This window comes from Capra hircus, chromosome 10 (genome assembly GCF_001704415.2).
Source record: "Capra hircus breed San Clemente chromosome 10, ASM170441v1, whole genome shotgun sequence".
Classification (NCBI taxonomy): domain Eukaryota; kingdom Metazoa; phylum Chordata; class Mammalia; order Artiodactyla; family Bovidae; genus Capra; species Capra hircus.
This window is the reverse complement of record NC_030817.1, coordinates 85,210,347-85,226,322: the sequence shown is the minus strand read 5'-3', so window position 1 is coordinate 85,226,322 and position 15,976 is coordinate 85,210,347. Positions and strand designations below refer to the sequence as shown.

Here is a 15,976-nt window from a genome sequence, read left to right as displayed (position 1 = left end):
GCAGATGACACCACCCTTATGGCAGAAAGCAAAGAAGAACTAAAGAACCTCTTGATGAAAGTGTAAGAGGAGAGTGAAAAATTTGGCTTAAAACTCAACATTCAGAAAACTAAGATCATGGCATCCAGTCCCATCACTTCATGGCAAATAGACAGGGAAACAGTGAGAGACCTTTTTTGGGTTCCAAAATCACTGCAGATGGTGATTGCAACCATGAAATTAAAAGCCGCTTGCTCCTTCGAAGAAAAGCTATGACCAGCCTAGATAGCATATTAAAAAGCAGAGTCATTACTTTGCCAACAAAGGTCCGTCTAGTCAAGGCTATGGTTTTTCCAGTAGTCATGTATGGGTGTGAGAGTTGGATCACAGAGAAAGCTGAGCGCCGAAGAATTGATGCTTTTGAATTGTGGTGTTGGAGAAGACTCTTGAGAGTCCCTTGGACTGCAAGGAGATCCAACCAGTCAATCCTAAAGGAAATCACTTCTGAATATTCATTGGAAGCTTCATGATGCTGAAGCTGAAACGCCAATAATTTGGCCACCTGATGCGAAGAACTGACTCACTGGAAAAGACCCTGATGCTGGGAAAGACTGAAAACGGGAGGAGAAGGGGATGACAAAGGATGAGATGGCTGGATGGCATCACTGACTCGATGGACATGAGTTTGAGTAAGCTCCAGGAGTTGGTGATGGATAGGGAACCCTGGTGTGCTGTAGTCCGTGGGGTTGCAAAGAGTCGGACATGACTGAGCGACTGAATGACTGAACGGAACTGATATTATATATACACACAGACACACACACACACACACACACACAACATATACATATCTGGAGTAGGAAATGGCAACCCACTCCAGTATTCTTGCCTGGAAAATCCCAAGGACAAGGAAAACTGGCAGGCTAAAGTCCATGGGGTTGCAAAGAGTCAGACACAACTGAGCAACTAGGCATATATATGTTAAATTTAGAGTTTGTTAGCTTGTTTCATAACTTTTCATACTATTTAGACATTTGATATATGGGCTCCCTTGTGTAGACTTTTGTAAGCCCTCCAACTGCTAGCATTGGCTCTGGTATCCCATTTGATACAGAATCAAGCTGAATTAGCTTGGCCTGGTTTTTTAAGGCCTTTTACTATTGGTTCTTCCCTAAACTTACCTTCCACTACTCTTCTGCAGGAATCCTCCGTGGGCCAGTCTGGTCCACTCAGATCCAGGCTTGGCCTACATCCTCTCCTCTGTGCTCAGGTTCACTCTATTTTCTCTGAAGAAACTTTGCTTCTGCTCTGCTTTTGTATAGGCCAACTATTATTTAAACACCCAGCCTCATAGTCATGTTTCCTCCTCTGGATTCTTCTAACAGCTTTTTTCTGAACCACTCATTGACACTCAAAGTGTGGAACTGTGTGTGGAAGCCATTTTTCTTTCCATGCACAAGGTATATAGATATAAGGAGGTGCCAATATGCAACAGTTTTTAAACGAGGAAAGAGTATCCAAAACAAACAAACAAACAAACAGAAGAGTAGCTAAAGAATCAGGAGAAAGTAGTTAGGCAAGTAACCAAGGAGGAGATGGCTGGCATTGTCAAAGGCTGCAGAGTGGTCATTGGGAAAGATGCCCCAAAATAGAAAGAGAAATGAGGTCCTTTGTGACCACTGAAAGATCAGCCCATTGTGTGGGCGTAAACAGCATTGTAGTAGGGAAAATAAGAGATGAGAAGTAAAGACAGCAAATTCAATTTAGAGTTATCTGAAAAGGTGGAGGATGTTGGGTTGTTTTGTTTTGTGCAAAGGATGGAACAAATGTGTCTGTGGGGAAAAAAAGAGCTAGATTAGAGGGGAACAGTGATATCAGGGGAAGGATAGTTTGATTAATCAAAATCTGGGAATGGGGGCCATCCAGGGCACAGGTGCAGGGATTAACCTTGATGAAGAGAAAGGACTTGTTGTGGTAAAGGGAATGAGTGCAGACTATAGGACAGACATCCTAATCAAGAGACTGGACTTAAGGGTGAAGAAATGGCCTGTCACTGTAGAGGAAAGGCTAGGAAAGCCTGAATTTTCTGGAGCAGGTCTAAGATTTCTTACATAGTTGGTCACCATATCTGTAGATTCAATCAGTCATGATACTCAGGGAAAAAATTTCAGAAAAGTTCTAAAAAGTTGCAGCAGCAACTATTTACATAGTATTTACATTGTATTATAAGTAATCTAGAAACAATTTTAAGTATATAGGAGATAGGTTATATGCAAATACTACAGTCATTTTTACACAAAGGACTTGAGCGTCCACTATTTTAGTAGCTGCAAGTATCCTGGAACAAATAACTCAGGATATTGAGAGACGACTTTATTTAAATATCATATTCTTCAGTCTTTCTTTCTACATTTACTCAGTGCCCCAAGTGTGCCAGACACTGGTGTTCACAGAGACACAACTTTTCATGTAATTTTGGAATGTTATAACGATGACTCAGTGAGATTTACTTTTTACTCTTCTAGAAGGCTTTCAGTATAAATAAACACCAGTCGGAAGGGAGTCTTTTGTCAGATCAGACGACCCGAGTAGGGGTTGAGAAAACACGGGCATCTCAACAATGGCGCCCTGTTAGAGGTGGAAAGGGAGGGGAGGCCCAGAGAGGGGGAAAAACAGGTTTAGACCTGGGTAACCCGAGGAGGGTGCGCCTTCAACCAGGAAGAACTGCGCCTCTTAAGCACTTCAGGCCGCGGTGTAACCAAGGGTAATAGCGCTTCAGCTCACGGCAGTGTGAAAACCACCTTCTTCCCTAACCAGATGTATCTACGGAGCCTGACTAGGACTAGACAGAAGCCAAGATTCTTCATCCAAGGTTCCTTCCCAAGAACTTCCTCTGCCCCTGACTACTTAAATGTCACCGCTCTTGCCCCTAGTTTCTTGATACCGGGCGGGGGAGAAGAAGCGGTGGGAGAATCACCTTTCCTATTTTGCGATTGGTAGTACTAGGCTCCAAGTCCCGCCTCCCACGCTGCCGCCAACAGGCTCTCAGAGGTGTCACTCGATTCACTGCGGCCGCCCCTCGCCGTGGCTCCGCCCCTCTCTGTGGCTGGGATCTCGCGGGAAGAGCGGCGGGTACGGCTGTGGCTCTGTCTCCAGGCTGCGCGCGGAGCGGGAGGGATCTCCTCACACTAGCGCTTCCTCGCGGAGGGTTTGGAGCTGCGGCAGACGCAGGCCTGGGCCGCCCCTTCTCTGCCGCCTCCTTCTCTTCCTCAGGGTTCCCCGGTCCGCTTGCCCTACGACGCTGCCCAGGTGAGGAAGCCCGGAGCGCGTCTCCGCTGAGGAGCGGTCGGGGAGCCGGGACACGGAGCAATCGGGGCAGGCGGGCTCCTGACGGGGGCGGCTCCGCGGGCAGCGCGGCGCTGCCTGGTGTGCGCGAGGCTTGGCGGGGTTCGGAGTGAGGAGGGCGAGGACGCGGTGGGGTGGGATCCGGGTGCGGACGCCCAAGGGCGGTGTAGCGGGTGCCAGGGCTTCTCCGGGTGAGGAGGCGGTTTACTGGGGGTCTGGGGTCTCTTCCGGCTTGGGGTTCGGATGGGTGGCAGCGGTTCGGGTCCCGGGTCTTTGGGGTTGAAGGAGATTTACCGGGATCCTTCGGTTCCTTGAAGTGGTATAGCGGGGTTCCGGGACAAGGGGTCGTTTTATCACGGTCTCACGCTCTTTGAGGGGCAGAGGATTCAGTTTTAGCAAGGTCCTAGGTCTCTGAAGGGGCAGATGTACGGGGTCTTGGGGGTACTTTGAGCAGGAGTGGGCTTCTTTTTTCACATTCCTGGGATAAAGAAGCAGTGTATTGGGGTTCTGTCTGTTTATCGGGGTCTTCGGGCGGGAGGGCGATGTATCTGCGTCCTGCAGGGGCCGGGACCGCCTTGGTGGACCGCTGGGGGCGGAAGGGTTTACGACGGAGACCAGCGTCTTTATTGGGGTTTCTAGTTTGCCCAGAGGGGAGCGGTAACTTGGCATGGTCCCCAGTTTTTTCGGGGGCGACAGGGCGAGTGAGCGGGTCCCCGGGAGATCTCGAAGGGAGGGCGCGGCTCTGCAGGCGCTGGATCAGCTCGTGGCGGGAAGGGAACTCTGGTGACATCTCGAGTTCGCAGTCTGTGGCTGGTCAGCATCCTGGAACAGATCTCTTTCTAAATGAGATTTACTCAATGCTTAGTTGAAGGATTGATCCGTGTTGTTGCCTAGTTGGAGAAATAGTGCGACTGTTCTGCAGTTTTCTTCTCTCTGCCCCAGGATCCCTGTGGCGGCGTGCTGATTTCTCTCCTCTGGGAACCAGAGTGGCAGACAGCACCTTAAGTGGGCATGTAGACATGTAGGTTCTTAAGGAGGCGAATGTTCTCCGGGTGAGCGTGGAAGCCACTGAGGATAGGGAAGGCTGTGCGGTTTTCCTTTCCTATGTTAGGGTCTACTTTGCTGATCCTGCATTTATTAGGTCTGTCCTGAAGTCCTGCCCGAGTGTTAGGCAGTCAAGTATGCTGGAAAGTGTGTTCTGGCTTCTCTCTGTCGTTTGAAAAGCATTTGTGTAGAGGAATCAGTTCAAGTTCAGCCTCCAAGTAACGCATTGGAATTCGAAGTTCCAAAGCTAGAGCTCTGCAGATCCGTGGTTTGAGACCTGTAAGGATGGCTAACAGAACTCTTTTAAAGAATCCTGCTTAACAGTTTTATTATATACAGTTAGTCTTGACTCATATGCAGAGTCCTTGGTAACTAGCCCAAACTTAGATGGAATTCAAATAAAATGACCTGTATACATGCATATGCTCTTTTTTTTTTCTTTAAATGTTTAAGTCAGAAAGTCTGTGCTTTTGCTTGACAGTTCCCCTGGTTAGATAGCTCCTTTATCATAGAGGCCTGTAAATCAAGTCTGATGTGGCTTGATTTGATGGAACCTGTACTTATAGTAATTCTGTAATTTGGGATAAACAGACAAATTTGAGTATATGGCAAGGCAGAAAATTTTGCCTGCTTTAATTTTTTTTTTTTGAGTGACAGTTTTGTTTTAATATTTCTTTTGACCTTAGAACCAGAAACATTAGTGATAATATGTTTAATTCTTGACTTTTTTATAATCATTTTAAAAAACAAGGGAGCTTCCCTGGTGATCCAGTGGTTAAGAATCCACCTGCCAATGCAAGGGACATAGGTTCCATCCCGGAAGACCTGCAGCTCAGCCCATGCGCCACGACTGCTGAGTCCACTCTCCTAGAGCCTGTGCCGCGCAACAAGAGAAGCCAGTGCAGTGGGAAGCCCTCGCGCCACAGTGAAGACTAGCCCCTGCGCGCCGTGACTAGAGAAAGCACTGGTACAGCAATGAAGACCCAGTGCAGCCATAAATAAATAAATTTTAAAATTAAAGAAAAAAGCAGGGAATTCTATATAGCAATATATAACTCTGAAAAGTTTAAGTGTTTTGGGGTGCTGTTTTAGTTTGGCTTTTGTTTTGGTTGTAAATTAAACCAAAATGCCTGTTTGACTTTTATAACTATCAAAACTGATCAGTTGAGCAGATGTTTGATTGGAATCACAGCCAAAAAAACCCTAAGCAGACCTTTGTTTCCCCATTATTTTTGAAAGCCGATGATAAGTGGATATCAGTAACTTTTTTAAAAAGCCGCTTTCATAATTTCTAAGTAAACATGATGATCAGTCAACAAGTATTTGATTATCTACTAGGTGTCACAGCATGGTGTGTACCTCCATGTACAGTGATTACAGCTCTCATAAACCTGTATCAAGAGAGACAACAAATACATAAAATAATTGAGATGCTGATAAGAGAGAAATAAACAGGATAGTTTTGGGGTTCAGCTCACTTAAAAAACATTAACCCCTGATAATATAACTGGTATTAGCATCCTCTGTTATATAAGCATACAACCTGTAAGGATAAACATCAAACTTAAAAGTGTTTGGGGAATTCTTTAGGAGAGAGTTGCAGTGACATGGAAAGGAGTTATTAATTATATGTGCTGTGCTGTACTTAGTCACTCAGTCTTGTCTGACTCTTTGGAACACCATGGGCCATAGTCTACCAGGCTCCTCTGTCCATGGGGATTCTCCAGGCAAGCATACTGGAGTGGGTTGCCATGCTTTCCTCCAGGGAATCTTCCCAACCCAGGTATCAAACCCAAGTCTCCTAAATTGCAGGTGGATTCTTTACTGGAATTATATGCTTTTATACTATCTGAATTTATTTCAATGAGCAGACATTACTTAGGTGTTAATTAGAGAAGTCTGGAAATAAAAACATTTTGGTCACTGTGCAAATTTGTGAAATGTCGCACAGGCTTTTTGTCAGTGTTGCCACTTCTGTGTGTACTAGTGAAGGAAAAATGTATTTCAGTTATCTAAAATTATAGGAATGGGATGGGGAGGGGAACACAACAGAATAAGAAAAAAGACTAAAGCCCAAATAAAATGTGAAAACATGTTAAAGATGTTGGATCTTTAATTGTATGAAGATAAATTAATCTTTGGCCTTTATTTTAAATTTCTTTTCTTTCTAAAAAGACTTCTTAAAAGTCTTTTTTTAGACTCTTGAGAAGAATAAGTTGTATTTTTGTGGTGCCCCCTCCTGCTGTGTTGGGGCAGCAGGTCTTTTATTGTGGCACAGATTTCAGGATCAGATTTTTCTTTGGTCAAACATATGGACATCTAATAGATATGTTTTCTTGTGAGGGATATGAAGCATAAAAATAGTTTTATATATAATTCATATTACACTGATAAAAAATGATAATACCAGAATGTCTTTTGAATTATCATTCAAAATTCTTAAGTCATGGATGAGACATACTAAGCCAGTTTCTAGAAAGGAAATCATAAGACATGAAATTCTGATCTCAAACTGTGCTACTAACCATATGATCTTGAATAATTCCTTAGTCTTTCAGGGCCTCAGTTTCCATACATATAAAATGAAAGAAAGAGCAGTCCCTGTCAGTAATCAATATAAATTCTAATGCCAGGGTTTATATTCCGTGGTTTTTATATTGCAGATCTACAATATTATATGTACAAAAAACGATAGATGCTATAAGAGTTGCTAGTTCTTAGGGTACAACTAGTTCCATGTAATTTTTATTTATCATACCTAATTTTAGGCCTCTCCTTTTTTAAGATATATAGGAACTATTTAATTCAAGAATATACATTCATGAAGGTAAATGACTTTCTTTTGATAATTTAGCTTTATCTGTTAAAGCTAAATTTTATCTATTATTTTTCTTTCTGATCCCTGGTTTTGTAATGGAGTATCTAAATGATAATATAATGTTCTTATTTAATTCTGTGTATAGAATGAGGTCTGTAGTGGTTGAACCCCTTTACACTACTGCCAAGGTAATTTTTCTAAAATGCAAATATGTTCCGTGCTTTTTTCTTAAAACATACTTCTCCCTTAACTACAGTATTTAGTTCTATGGTTACAAAGCCCTTCATCATCTGGCTCATCTCCTGTATTTCTACCATCATACATCTCAAGCTTCAGCTGTACTAATACCGTCATTTTACTGAAGGAGCCATACCGTTTGCTAACTCAGAACCTTCTTGTATATTTTCCCTCCTACTCAGAATGCCTTTCCTTCTCCTATCTTGCTGACAGTCTACCGATTTTTCAAGATATAACTTAAGTGCTATCTGCTTTTTGAGTCTTCTGAGTGCTCTGGTCCTCCCTCTTCCAGCCCCACTGAGTTATTTACTATGTCGTGTTCATTCTTTCCCTTTGTTTATTAGTTTGCTGTAATTATGGATGTGTCTGTCTTCCAGGACTCAAAAGCAGATGTATATTTGTCTTATTGGGGCTTCCCAGGTAGCACAGTGGTAAAGAATCCACCTGCCAATACAGAAGACACAAGAAACGTGGGTTCAATCCCTGGGTCAGAAAGATCCCCTAGAGTAGGAAATGGCAAACTGTTCCAGTACTCTTGCCTGGAAAATTCCATGGACAGACGAGCCTGGTGGGCTACAGTTCATGGGGTCACAAAGAGTTGGACACAATTGAGCACGCATGCACGCATGAATGCACGCACGCTCATTAGTTATTGAATATCTATTGCTTATTTCACACAATTGGCTCCCATTACAGATTTGAACTCTCAGTGCCAAGCTTAGTATCTTCCAAATGTATGAATTAATTGCATATCTCAGTCTTGCCCTATTTTTCTAAAACGTTGGGCTTTCTAAATTATCTTGTTCTCTTGCCCCTATGACTGCAAACTGATATTAGGTCTATAGTACTTATCCTCATATTTAAGAAGAGAGATTACCAGAACTGTAGGAGTTAGGTGTTAACTGTTAAACTTGCAGAAAAGTCACACAGAATTTTGAGGCAAACACTAATCACAGTATCTAAAATTGCTAGGAGAGTTGTGAACTGGTTTCAGTATTTCAGATCTTGTACATCAGTGATTTGGTGGATATTTTACCATTTCTGCTTTCTGTACAGGAAATGATTTTGCTGATGTATATGGGTTTTTATATTGGTTTAATAGTTTCTTTATATACATTGGGCTTCCTGGATAGCTCAAATGGTAAACAATCTGCCTGCAATACTGGAGACCAGGATTTAATCCCTTGAAGGAGGGGATGGCAACCCACTCCAGTATTCTTGCCTGGAGAATCCCATGGACATAGGAGTCTGGCAGGCTGCAGTCCATGGTGTTGCACAGAGTCAGACATGACTGAGTGATTAACACTTTCACACTTTCACTTTACATACATTACCTTTCATTCTCAAAACAAATCCTAAAAATTTAGTTAATTTTCTCGAGAAGTTAAGAAGCAGGCTATAGCCAGGTCTGTCTAAATCCAGATTCTGTGCTTTTTAGAAATACTACATTGATTCATGTTGATACTTGGCAGAAAACAACAAAACTTTGTAAAGCAATTGTCCTTCAAACTAAAAAAAAAAAAAAAAAACTACATTGCTTTCTGTATATGAATTCTTAGTGTATTTATAACTATTAATAGATATTTTACTCATTTTATAAATTGAAGAAGTAGATTGTAAGGTTTTTCCATTCAGCTTTTTTGAAAAAAAAAAAGCTGAAGTAGAACATTTGAAATTGATTGGAGTTTAGACACCACTTAATCCAGCTCCTAGAGTTAACATATGAGGGAACGGACATACGCAAGAATAGTTAAATGACTCGCTCAAGATCACACAGCTTTGTACTTGGTTAAGATTTGTTGTTGTTATTAAGCTTGTTATGACCATTGGTGTTGTAAAACAATTATTTGAAAGAAAAGCAAGTGCCTGATTCTCACCCCACCCCACCCCCCAACTCCCAAGGCCAAGGAAAAAAGCCTAGAGTGGCTTTCAGAAAAATGATGATGCGGATCTCAGAGTCTTAAGGACATGGCTCAGAGAAAATCCTGACTTTGGATCATGACACATGGAGACATCTCATTGCCTCTTCACTCACATAGTTCCCTAGACTTGGTTTCTTTCCTTCCTCTTTTTTCTTTTCAAAAATATATTCACAGCTTACTGTTCTCCCTGATGAAGTTATTAGCAGCAGCCTAATAACCAGTAACTGTTTACATGCCGGCCATGTAACTAATAGGGATACAAAAAAGCATAAAATCTAGTCAATGCCTTGAAGAGGCTTAGTTTGTTGGGAGTGGGAAGCAGTAAGTATTTAACTGCAATGCAGTATATAAAGATGCAACTCCAGGAGCTCAGAAGAAGATAAATGTGGACTGGGCTAGTGGTTGTAGAAATTTCTGTGTAGAAAAGATTTGGCTTAAGTTAGTGTTTAGATGAAGAGTTGGAGGGAAAGACTAAGGAAAGGAATAGCTGGCTGTGTGTGAGTGTGTATATAATTTTTTTTTTTTTTTAATGTAACCCATGTTCACGTCCCTTCAGCTGCAGTGGCCTCCTTGTTGTTTCAGAAGGCCTGGAACATACTCTTCCAGATATCTGTATATCTCCCTCCCTTCCTTCCTTCAGGTCTGAATTAAGGTATCACCCCTTTTGTAAAAGTCTGCCTTGTTAAAATTACAGCATCCCTCCCATGCATACCCTTCTATGCCTTTTCCTTGCTTTGTGTCTTTTTTTGTGCTTTTCTGCAGTCCCACATGCTTTGTGTTTTTATTGTCTTTCTACTATATATCCCCTAATATTACATAAGATCCATGAGGGCAGGGATTTTCACCCATTTTATTTAGTGCTATATCCCCAGCACCCAGAATATTACTTCTTACAAAGTAGCTGCTCACGTATTTGTTAAATGAATACAACAATCAAACTTTCAAGCAGTAAGATTGTTTGATCTAACCTCTCTCTTTCTTGCTGGCTGGCATGGAGCAAGAGGAACTTTCTTTTCCATTACAAAAATTTTTTTCCCTAATACTTAAATTGTATACAGTATAGAAATCATGACATAAGAACTTCCACATATGTCATTGTGTAATCACCAAGAACCAAGTATAGAATACTTCTATGACCTTAGCAATTTTTCTTATTCCTCCTAGTCAGTACTTCCCAAAGGTAACCACTATTCTGACTTCAGTCACAATAGATTAGTTTTGCTTTTCTTGACTGAAGCGACTTAGCAGCAGCAGCAGCAAACTTCATATAAATGGAACCAAATCATTTTTTAATTTAGCAGGACTTCATTCTTTTTTGTTGCTGTGTAGCATTCTATTGTATGAGTATATATATGTATATATATGTGTGTGTATATGTATATATATAGTTGTTGTTATTGTACTGTTTATAGACATTTGGGCTGTTTTCAGGTTTTAACTTCTAGGAACAAAGCTTCTAAGAACAATTTTGTACCTATCTTTTTGTGGACATAAAGATTCATTTCTTGTCTAAAAAAGTTAACCTCATCTCTGTGTGTGTGTGTGTGTTTGTGTGTGTATAGTGCTGTTGTTAAATAGTCACTAAGCTGTGTCCAGCTCTTTTTTTCCCGCCTAATTTTATAGGTTTCTAGGGACTCATTTTAAATACTTGGAGAAATGCAAAACACAAAATCTAATGCTTCAGCACAAATAGAAGCTTAACTAACATTATGATACACATTCTTCCTCATTCCATGAATATATTGATTCATTTGTATACTGTTTATCCTCCTATCATGAATTTATTTAATAAAAATTTTCCTACTTTGTTAACATTGCTTCAAAACTGAATTTTTAATAGCAGCATAAAATTCTGTTGAATGAATGTGTAATGATTTAACCATCCCCAATTATTGAATTTTTTTTTCCTCTTTGGAGAATACTGAAGAAAATCTTTGTGCATAAATGTTTCTCCATACTTGATTATTTTCTTAGGATAAGAATAAAAATGTTTAGTCAAAAGCTAAGACCTTAAAAAAATTAAACATTGCCATATTATTTTCTAGAAAGGTTATCCCAGTTTACATACCAGTATCAGTATTACTCTTAAAAACCTTTTCTAGGGAATTCCCTGGCAGTCTAGTGGTTAGGACGCAATGTTTCCACTGTAGAGGGCATGATTTCAGTCCCTGGTCAGGAAACCAAGATCCCTCATGCTGTGTAGTGTGGCCCCCAAAAGAAATAAATTAAAAAATTTTTGAATCCAAATTTAATAAGCAAAAATGATCTGACTTTGTATTTCTTTGATTATAATTGAAGAGCATTGCAAAAAGTTTTTTAAGTTACCCATTAAATGAAAAGATTTTTAAAAGAAAACCACATGCATTATTTTATAAGGTAAAATATTTTAACTAGAATTAATGTTTTATTGTAGTTTTTTCTGTTAATAGATAAATTAATTTCTTGAATAGTTATTTAAAAAACTTACAAAATTCAAGGACCCAAACAGTTGCCCCAGAGACAACTACTGTTACCACTTTTTTATAGGTACTTCCAAGGTATTGTAAATCAAGTGTGTGTGTGCCAAAACATTAAACAAATTATGGAGAACATTCATTAAAATACTGTCTAGTTCAGATGTGGTATTGTGTACTAAATTGTGTACTAAAAATTAGAAAGGGTCTAAAAATGATTAGTATCTGGCTACTGGCCCAGAAGGAAGAAAAGCAGGGTCTGGCAGCATTTGGCTCTAATTTTCTATAAGACAAGTGGCCTTAGCTCTTTTTATTATTGGATCAATTCTTTGACAATAGCACTTCTGTTTATAGTACTGATTCTGTAGTACTATTCCAAAAAGGAAAGCCAAGTTTTTGAAAATTAGACAGTTGATGCCTGAAAGAAACTCTTCAAAGTACAAAAGCTGTTTTGAGATACTTAGGGGCAAGATACTTTGTCCTTAGGTATTTTAGGATTTCTTTGGCAAGTACCGTTTTAGAAGAATTTTCATGATTTTGTTGCTTAACAGTGAAAGTTTGAGCTTGAATAGTTATAAATGAAATTCATCATTTCCCTGAATTCTTATTTCCTAATTCGAAAACCAATCAGCCATGATACATATTTTAAAATATACTTTTGAAAGATTTCTGTGCTAATAGTTTAAGTACTAATTTGTCTCATACAGTCAAAAATCTTTTTGAGCTTGACTTGGAGGCCGCTGCTAAATAAGTGATTTGAGCAATAAGAATCAGAAGGTTTAATTGGTTGTACAGAACTTTAGAGCTTTAGGGAAAGGATAATTGCTTTGGGGAGAGTTTTTTTTTTAAGCCCTTGTTTCTAAAAATAAAATTAAAAATATCTAAAAAAAAAAAATGTTTACTGAATACTAACTCTTTGGGGCCCAAGATAAGTTAGGGGTATTATGAGAGTTTCTATTTGCTGGAATTCATGTCTCCTATTTCAGATTAATTATAAGGCTGTAAAGGCCTCTAAAGAATTTGCACCTACTAGTGGTTGGTAATATTTGAGTGGTTTTAAGAAAACCTTCCCTTGTGGCTTAGCTGGTAAAGAATCCGCCTGCAACAGGGGAGACCTGGGTTTGATCCCTGGGTTGGGAAGATCCCCTGAAGAAGGGAAAGGCTACCCAGCCCAGATTCAAAAAGCTCAAAAAGCTTCTGGCCTGGAGAATTCCATGGACTGTATAGTCCATGGGGTCGCAAAGAGTCAGACACGACTGAGTGACTTTCACTTCGTTTTAAGAAAACCAGAGGCAGGAAAAGATCTTCTTGATTTAAAAAAATTTAATTTTGAAATAGTTATATATCTGTATATATATTACAGAATATAGAGAATTGCATAGAATAAAGAATTCCTATATACCTTTCACCCAGCTTTCTCCTAATGTTAACATCTTGTGTAACCATGGCAGATTTACTAAAAATAAGGAATTAATCCTGATTTTTTAAAAAGAATACAACAAACGTTTTTTAACACCTGTTATAATAGAGTGTTTTAGCTGCTGATACACAATGTTGGAAAAGAAGTGAATGTTGTGGGCAATAATAATAAACTGATGATCTTAGTGTCATTCCTGAACAAATTATCAGATTATTGAACATATATATTTTGGTATATAATATTTTATATATTTTGGTTTATTTTGGTATATATTTAGAAGACACTAATCACTGGGAGCCAGCTTGGGGTCACAGAGGGCGAGTCATGCCACACTAGCCTCACTTGTGGCGCTAGTGGTAGAGAGTCCACCTGCCAATACAGGAGACATAAGAGACATGGTTTCGATCCCTGGGTCGGAAGGATCCCCTGGAGGAGGGCATAGCAACCCAATCCAATATTCTTGCCTGGAGAATCCCATGGACAGTGGAGCCTGGTGGGTTACAGTCCATGTGGTCACAAAGAATCAGACACAACTGAAGTGACTTAGCACCCACGTAAACTGGTAGGTACATCAGGAGATGCTCTGGCCATAATATATTTAGAATTATAGCTACGTTTGTTGGATTTTAAATTTTGTTCAGGGTAGGCTTAAACACCTTATGTAGTTTGCCTCATTTAGCCCTGTTTTACAAATGAGGAAAAGGACCCCAAAAGTTATACAGATAGCATTTGATAGCCTTTTATCATATTTTTGTATGATGGCTCAGATTATCAGCTTGTCATAGCAAAATTCAGGCTTAGACTAAAGAAAGTGGCGAAAACCCCTAGGCCAGCCAGGTATGACTTAGGTCAAATCTCCTATGACTATACAGGGATTAGATCTAGTAAACAGTGTGCCTAAAGAACTATGGATGGAGGTCTGTAATATTGTACAGGAGGGAGCGAACAAAACCATCTCAAAGAAAAAGAAAAACAGGACGGCAAAGTAGTTATCTGAGGAGGCTTTACAAATAAGCTGAAGAAAGAAGAGAAGCAAAAAGCAGAGGAGAAAGGGAAAGGTACATCCAACTAAACTCAGATATCCAAAGAAGTAGCCAGGAAAGACAAGAAGGCCTTTTTCAATGAATAGTGCATAAAAATAGAGGAAAACAACAGAAGGGGAAAGACTAGGGATCTCTTCAGGAAAATTAGAAGTATCAAGGGAACATTTTGCCCATAGATGGACACAATGAACGAGAGAAACAGTAGAGACTTCATAGTTGCAGAAGAGATCAAGAAGAGATGGAAAGAATACATAGAAGAACTGTGCAAAAAAGATCTTAATGAATCAGATAACTACGATGGTGTGGTCTGTCATCCAGAGCCAGACATTCTGGAGTGCGAAGTGTTGTGGGCCTTAGGAAGCACTGCTGCCAATAAAGCTAGTGGATGCAATGGAATTCCAGTAGAGCTGTTCAAAACCCTAAAGGATGATGGTATCAGAGTGTTGGCATTCAACATGTCAGCAAATCTGGAAGACCCAGCAGTGGCCATAGGACTGGAAAAGATCAGTCCTCATCCCATTTCCCAAGAAGGGTACTATTAAAGAATGTTCAAACTGTTGGACAGTTGTGCTCATCTCCCATGCTAGTAAGGTCGTGCTTAAAATCTTGCATGCTAGGCTTCAGCATTATGTGAACCAAGAACTTCCAGATTTCCAAGCTGGGTTTAGAAAAGGCAGAAGAACCGAAGATCAGATTGCCAGCATTCGCTGGATCATAAAGAAAGCAAGGGAATTCCAGGAAAAAAATTTTCTTTTGTTTCATCGACTATGCTAAAGCCTTTGGCTATGTGGATTATAATAAACTGTGGAAAGCTCTTACAGAGATAAAAATACCAGACCATCTTACTTGTCTTCTGAGAAACCTGTATGCAGGTCAAGAAGCAGCAGTTAGAACCCTGTGTGGAACAACTGATTGGTTCAGGATTGAGAAAGGAGTACAACAGGGCTGTCTGCTGTCACCATGTTTATTTAACCTGTATATTGAGCACATCATGAGAAATGCTGGGTTGGATGAGTTACAAGCTATAATAAAGATGGGAAACATCAACAATGTCAGATATGCAGATAGTGCTCTAATGGCAGAAAGCGAAGAGGAACTAAAGAGCCTCTTGATGAGGGTGAAAAAAGGGAGCGAAAAAACTGGCTTAAAACTCAGTATTAAAAAAAACTAAGATCATGGCATCAGGTCTCATCACTTCATGGCAAATAGAAGGGGAAAAGGAGGAAGAAGTGACAGATTCCTCTCTTGGGCTCTAAAATCACTGTGGATGGTGACTGCAGCCATGAAATCAGAAGATGATTGCTTCTTGGCAGGAAATCTCTGACAAACCTACACAAGTTGTTGAAAAGCAGAGACTTTACTTTGTCAAAAAAGGTCTGTGTAGTCAAGGCTATGGTCTTCCCAGTGGCACGTACAGTTGTGAGAGCTGGACTGTAAAGAAGGCAGAGTGCCAAGGAATTGAAGTCTTTGAACTGTGATGCTGGAGAAGACTCTTGAGATCCCTCTGACAGCAAGGAGATCAAACCAGTCAAACCAGTCATGGTAACCAAACACCAAAAATCTATAATAGACAGACAGACAGGCACACACACACACAAAGAACAGAATCCAGATATAATCCAAAGAATTTATCTTTGTTCATTAGAGTATTCATTATATTGCCAGAAGCCCTGAAAGTGAAAGTGGCTCAGGCTGTCCGACTCTGCAACGTCATG

The 15,976-nt window shown here is 40.2% G+C and overlaps 1 protein-coding gene across 2 annotated transcripts in view; it reads left to right on the top strand.

The window, feature by feature from the left end:
• GLCE (glucuronic acid epimerase) overlaps positions 3,111-15,976 on the top strand; it is a 120,807-nt gene continuing 107,941 nt past the window's right edge. For both annotated transcript variants that reach the window (XM_018053589.1, XM_018053588.1), the window contains exon 1: positions 3,111-3,288. The gene's annotated coding sequence lies outside the window, so the exon portion shown is untranslated. The remainder of the gene's footprint in view (positions 3,289-15,976) is intronic.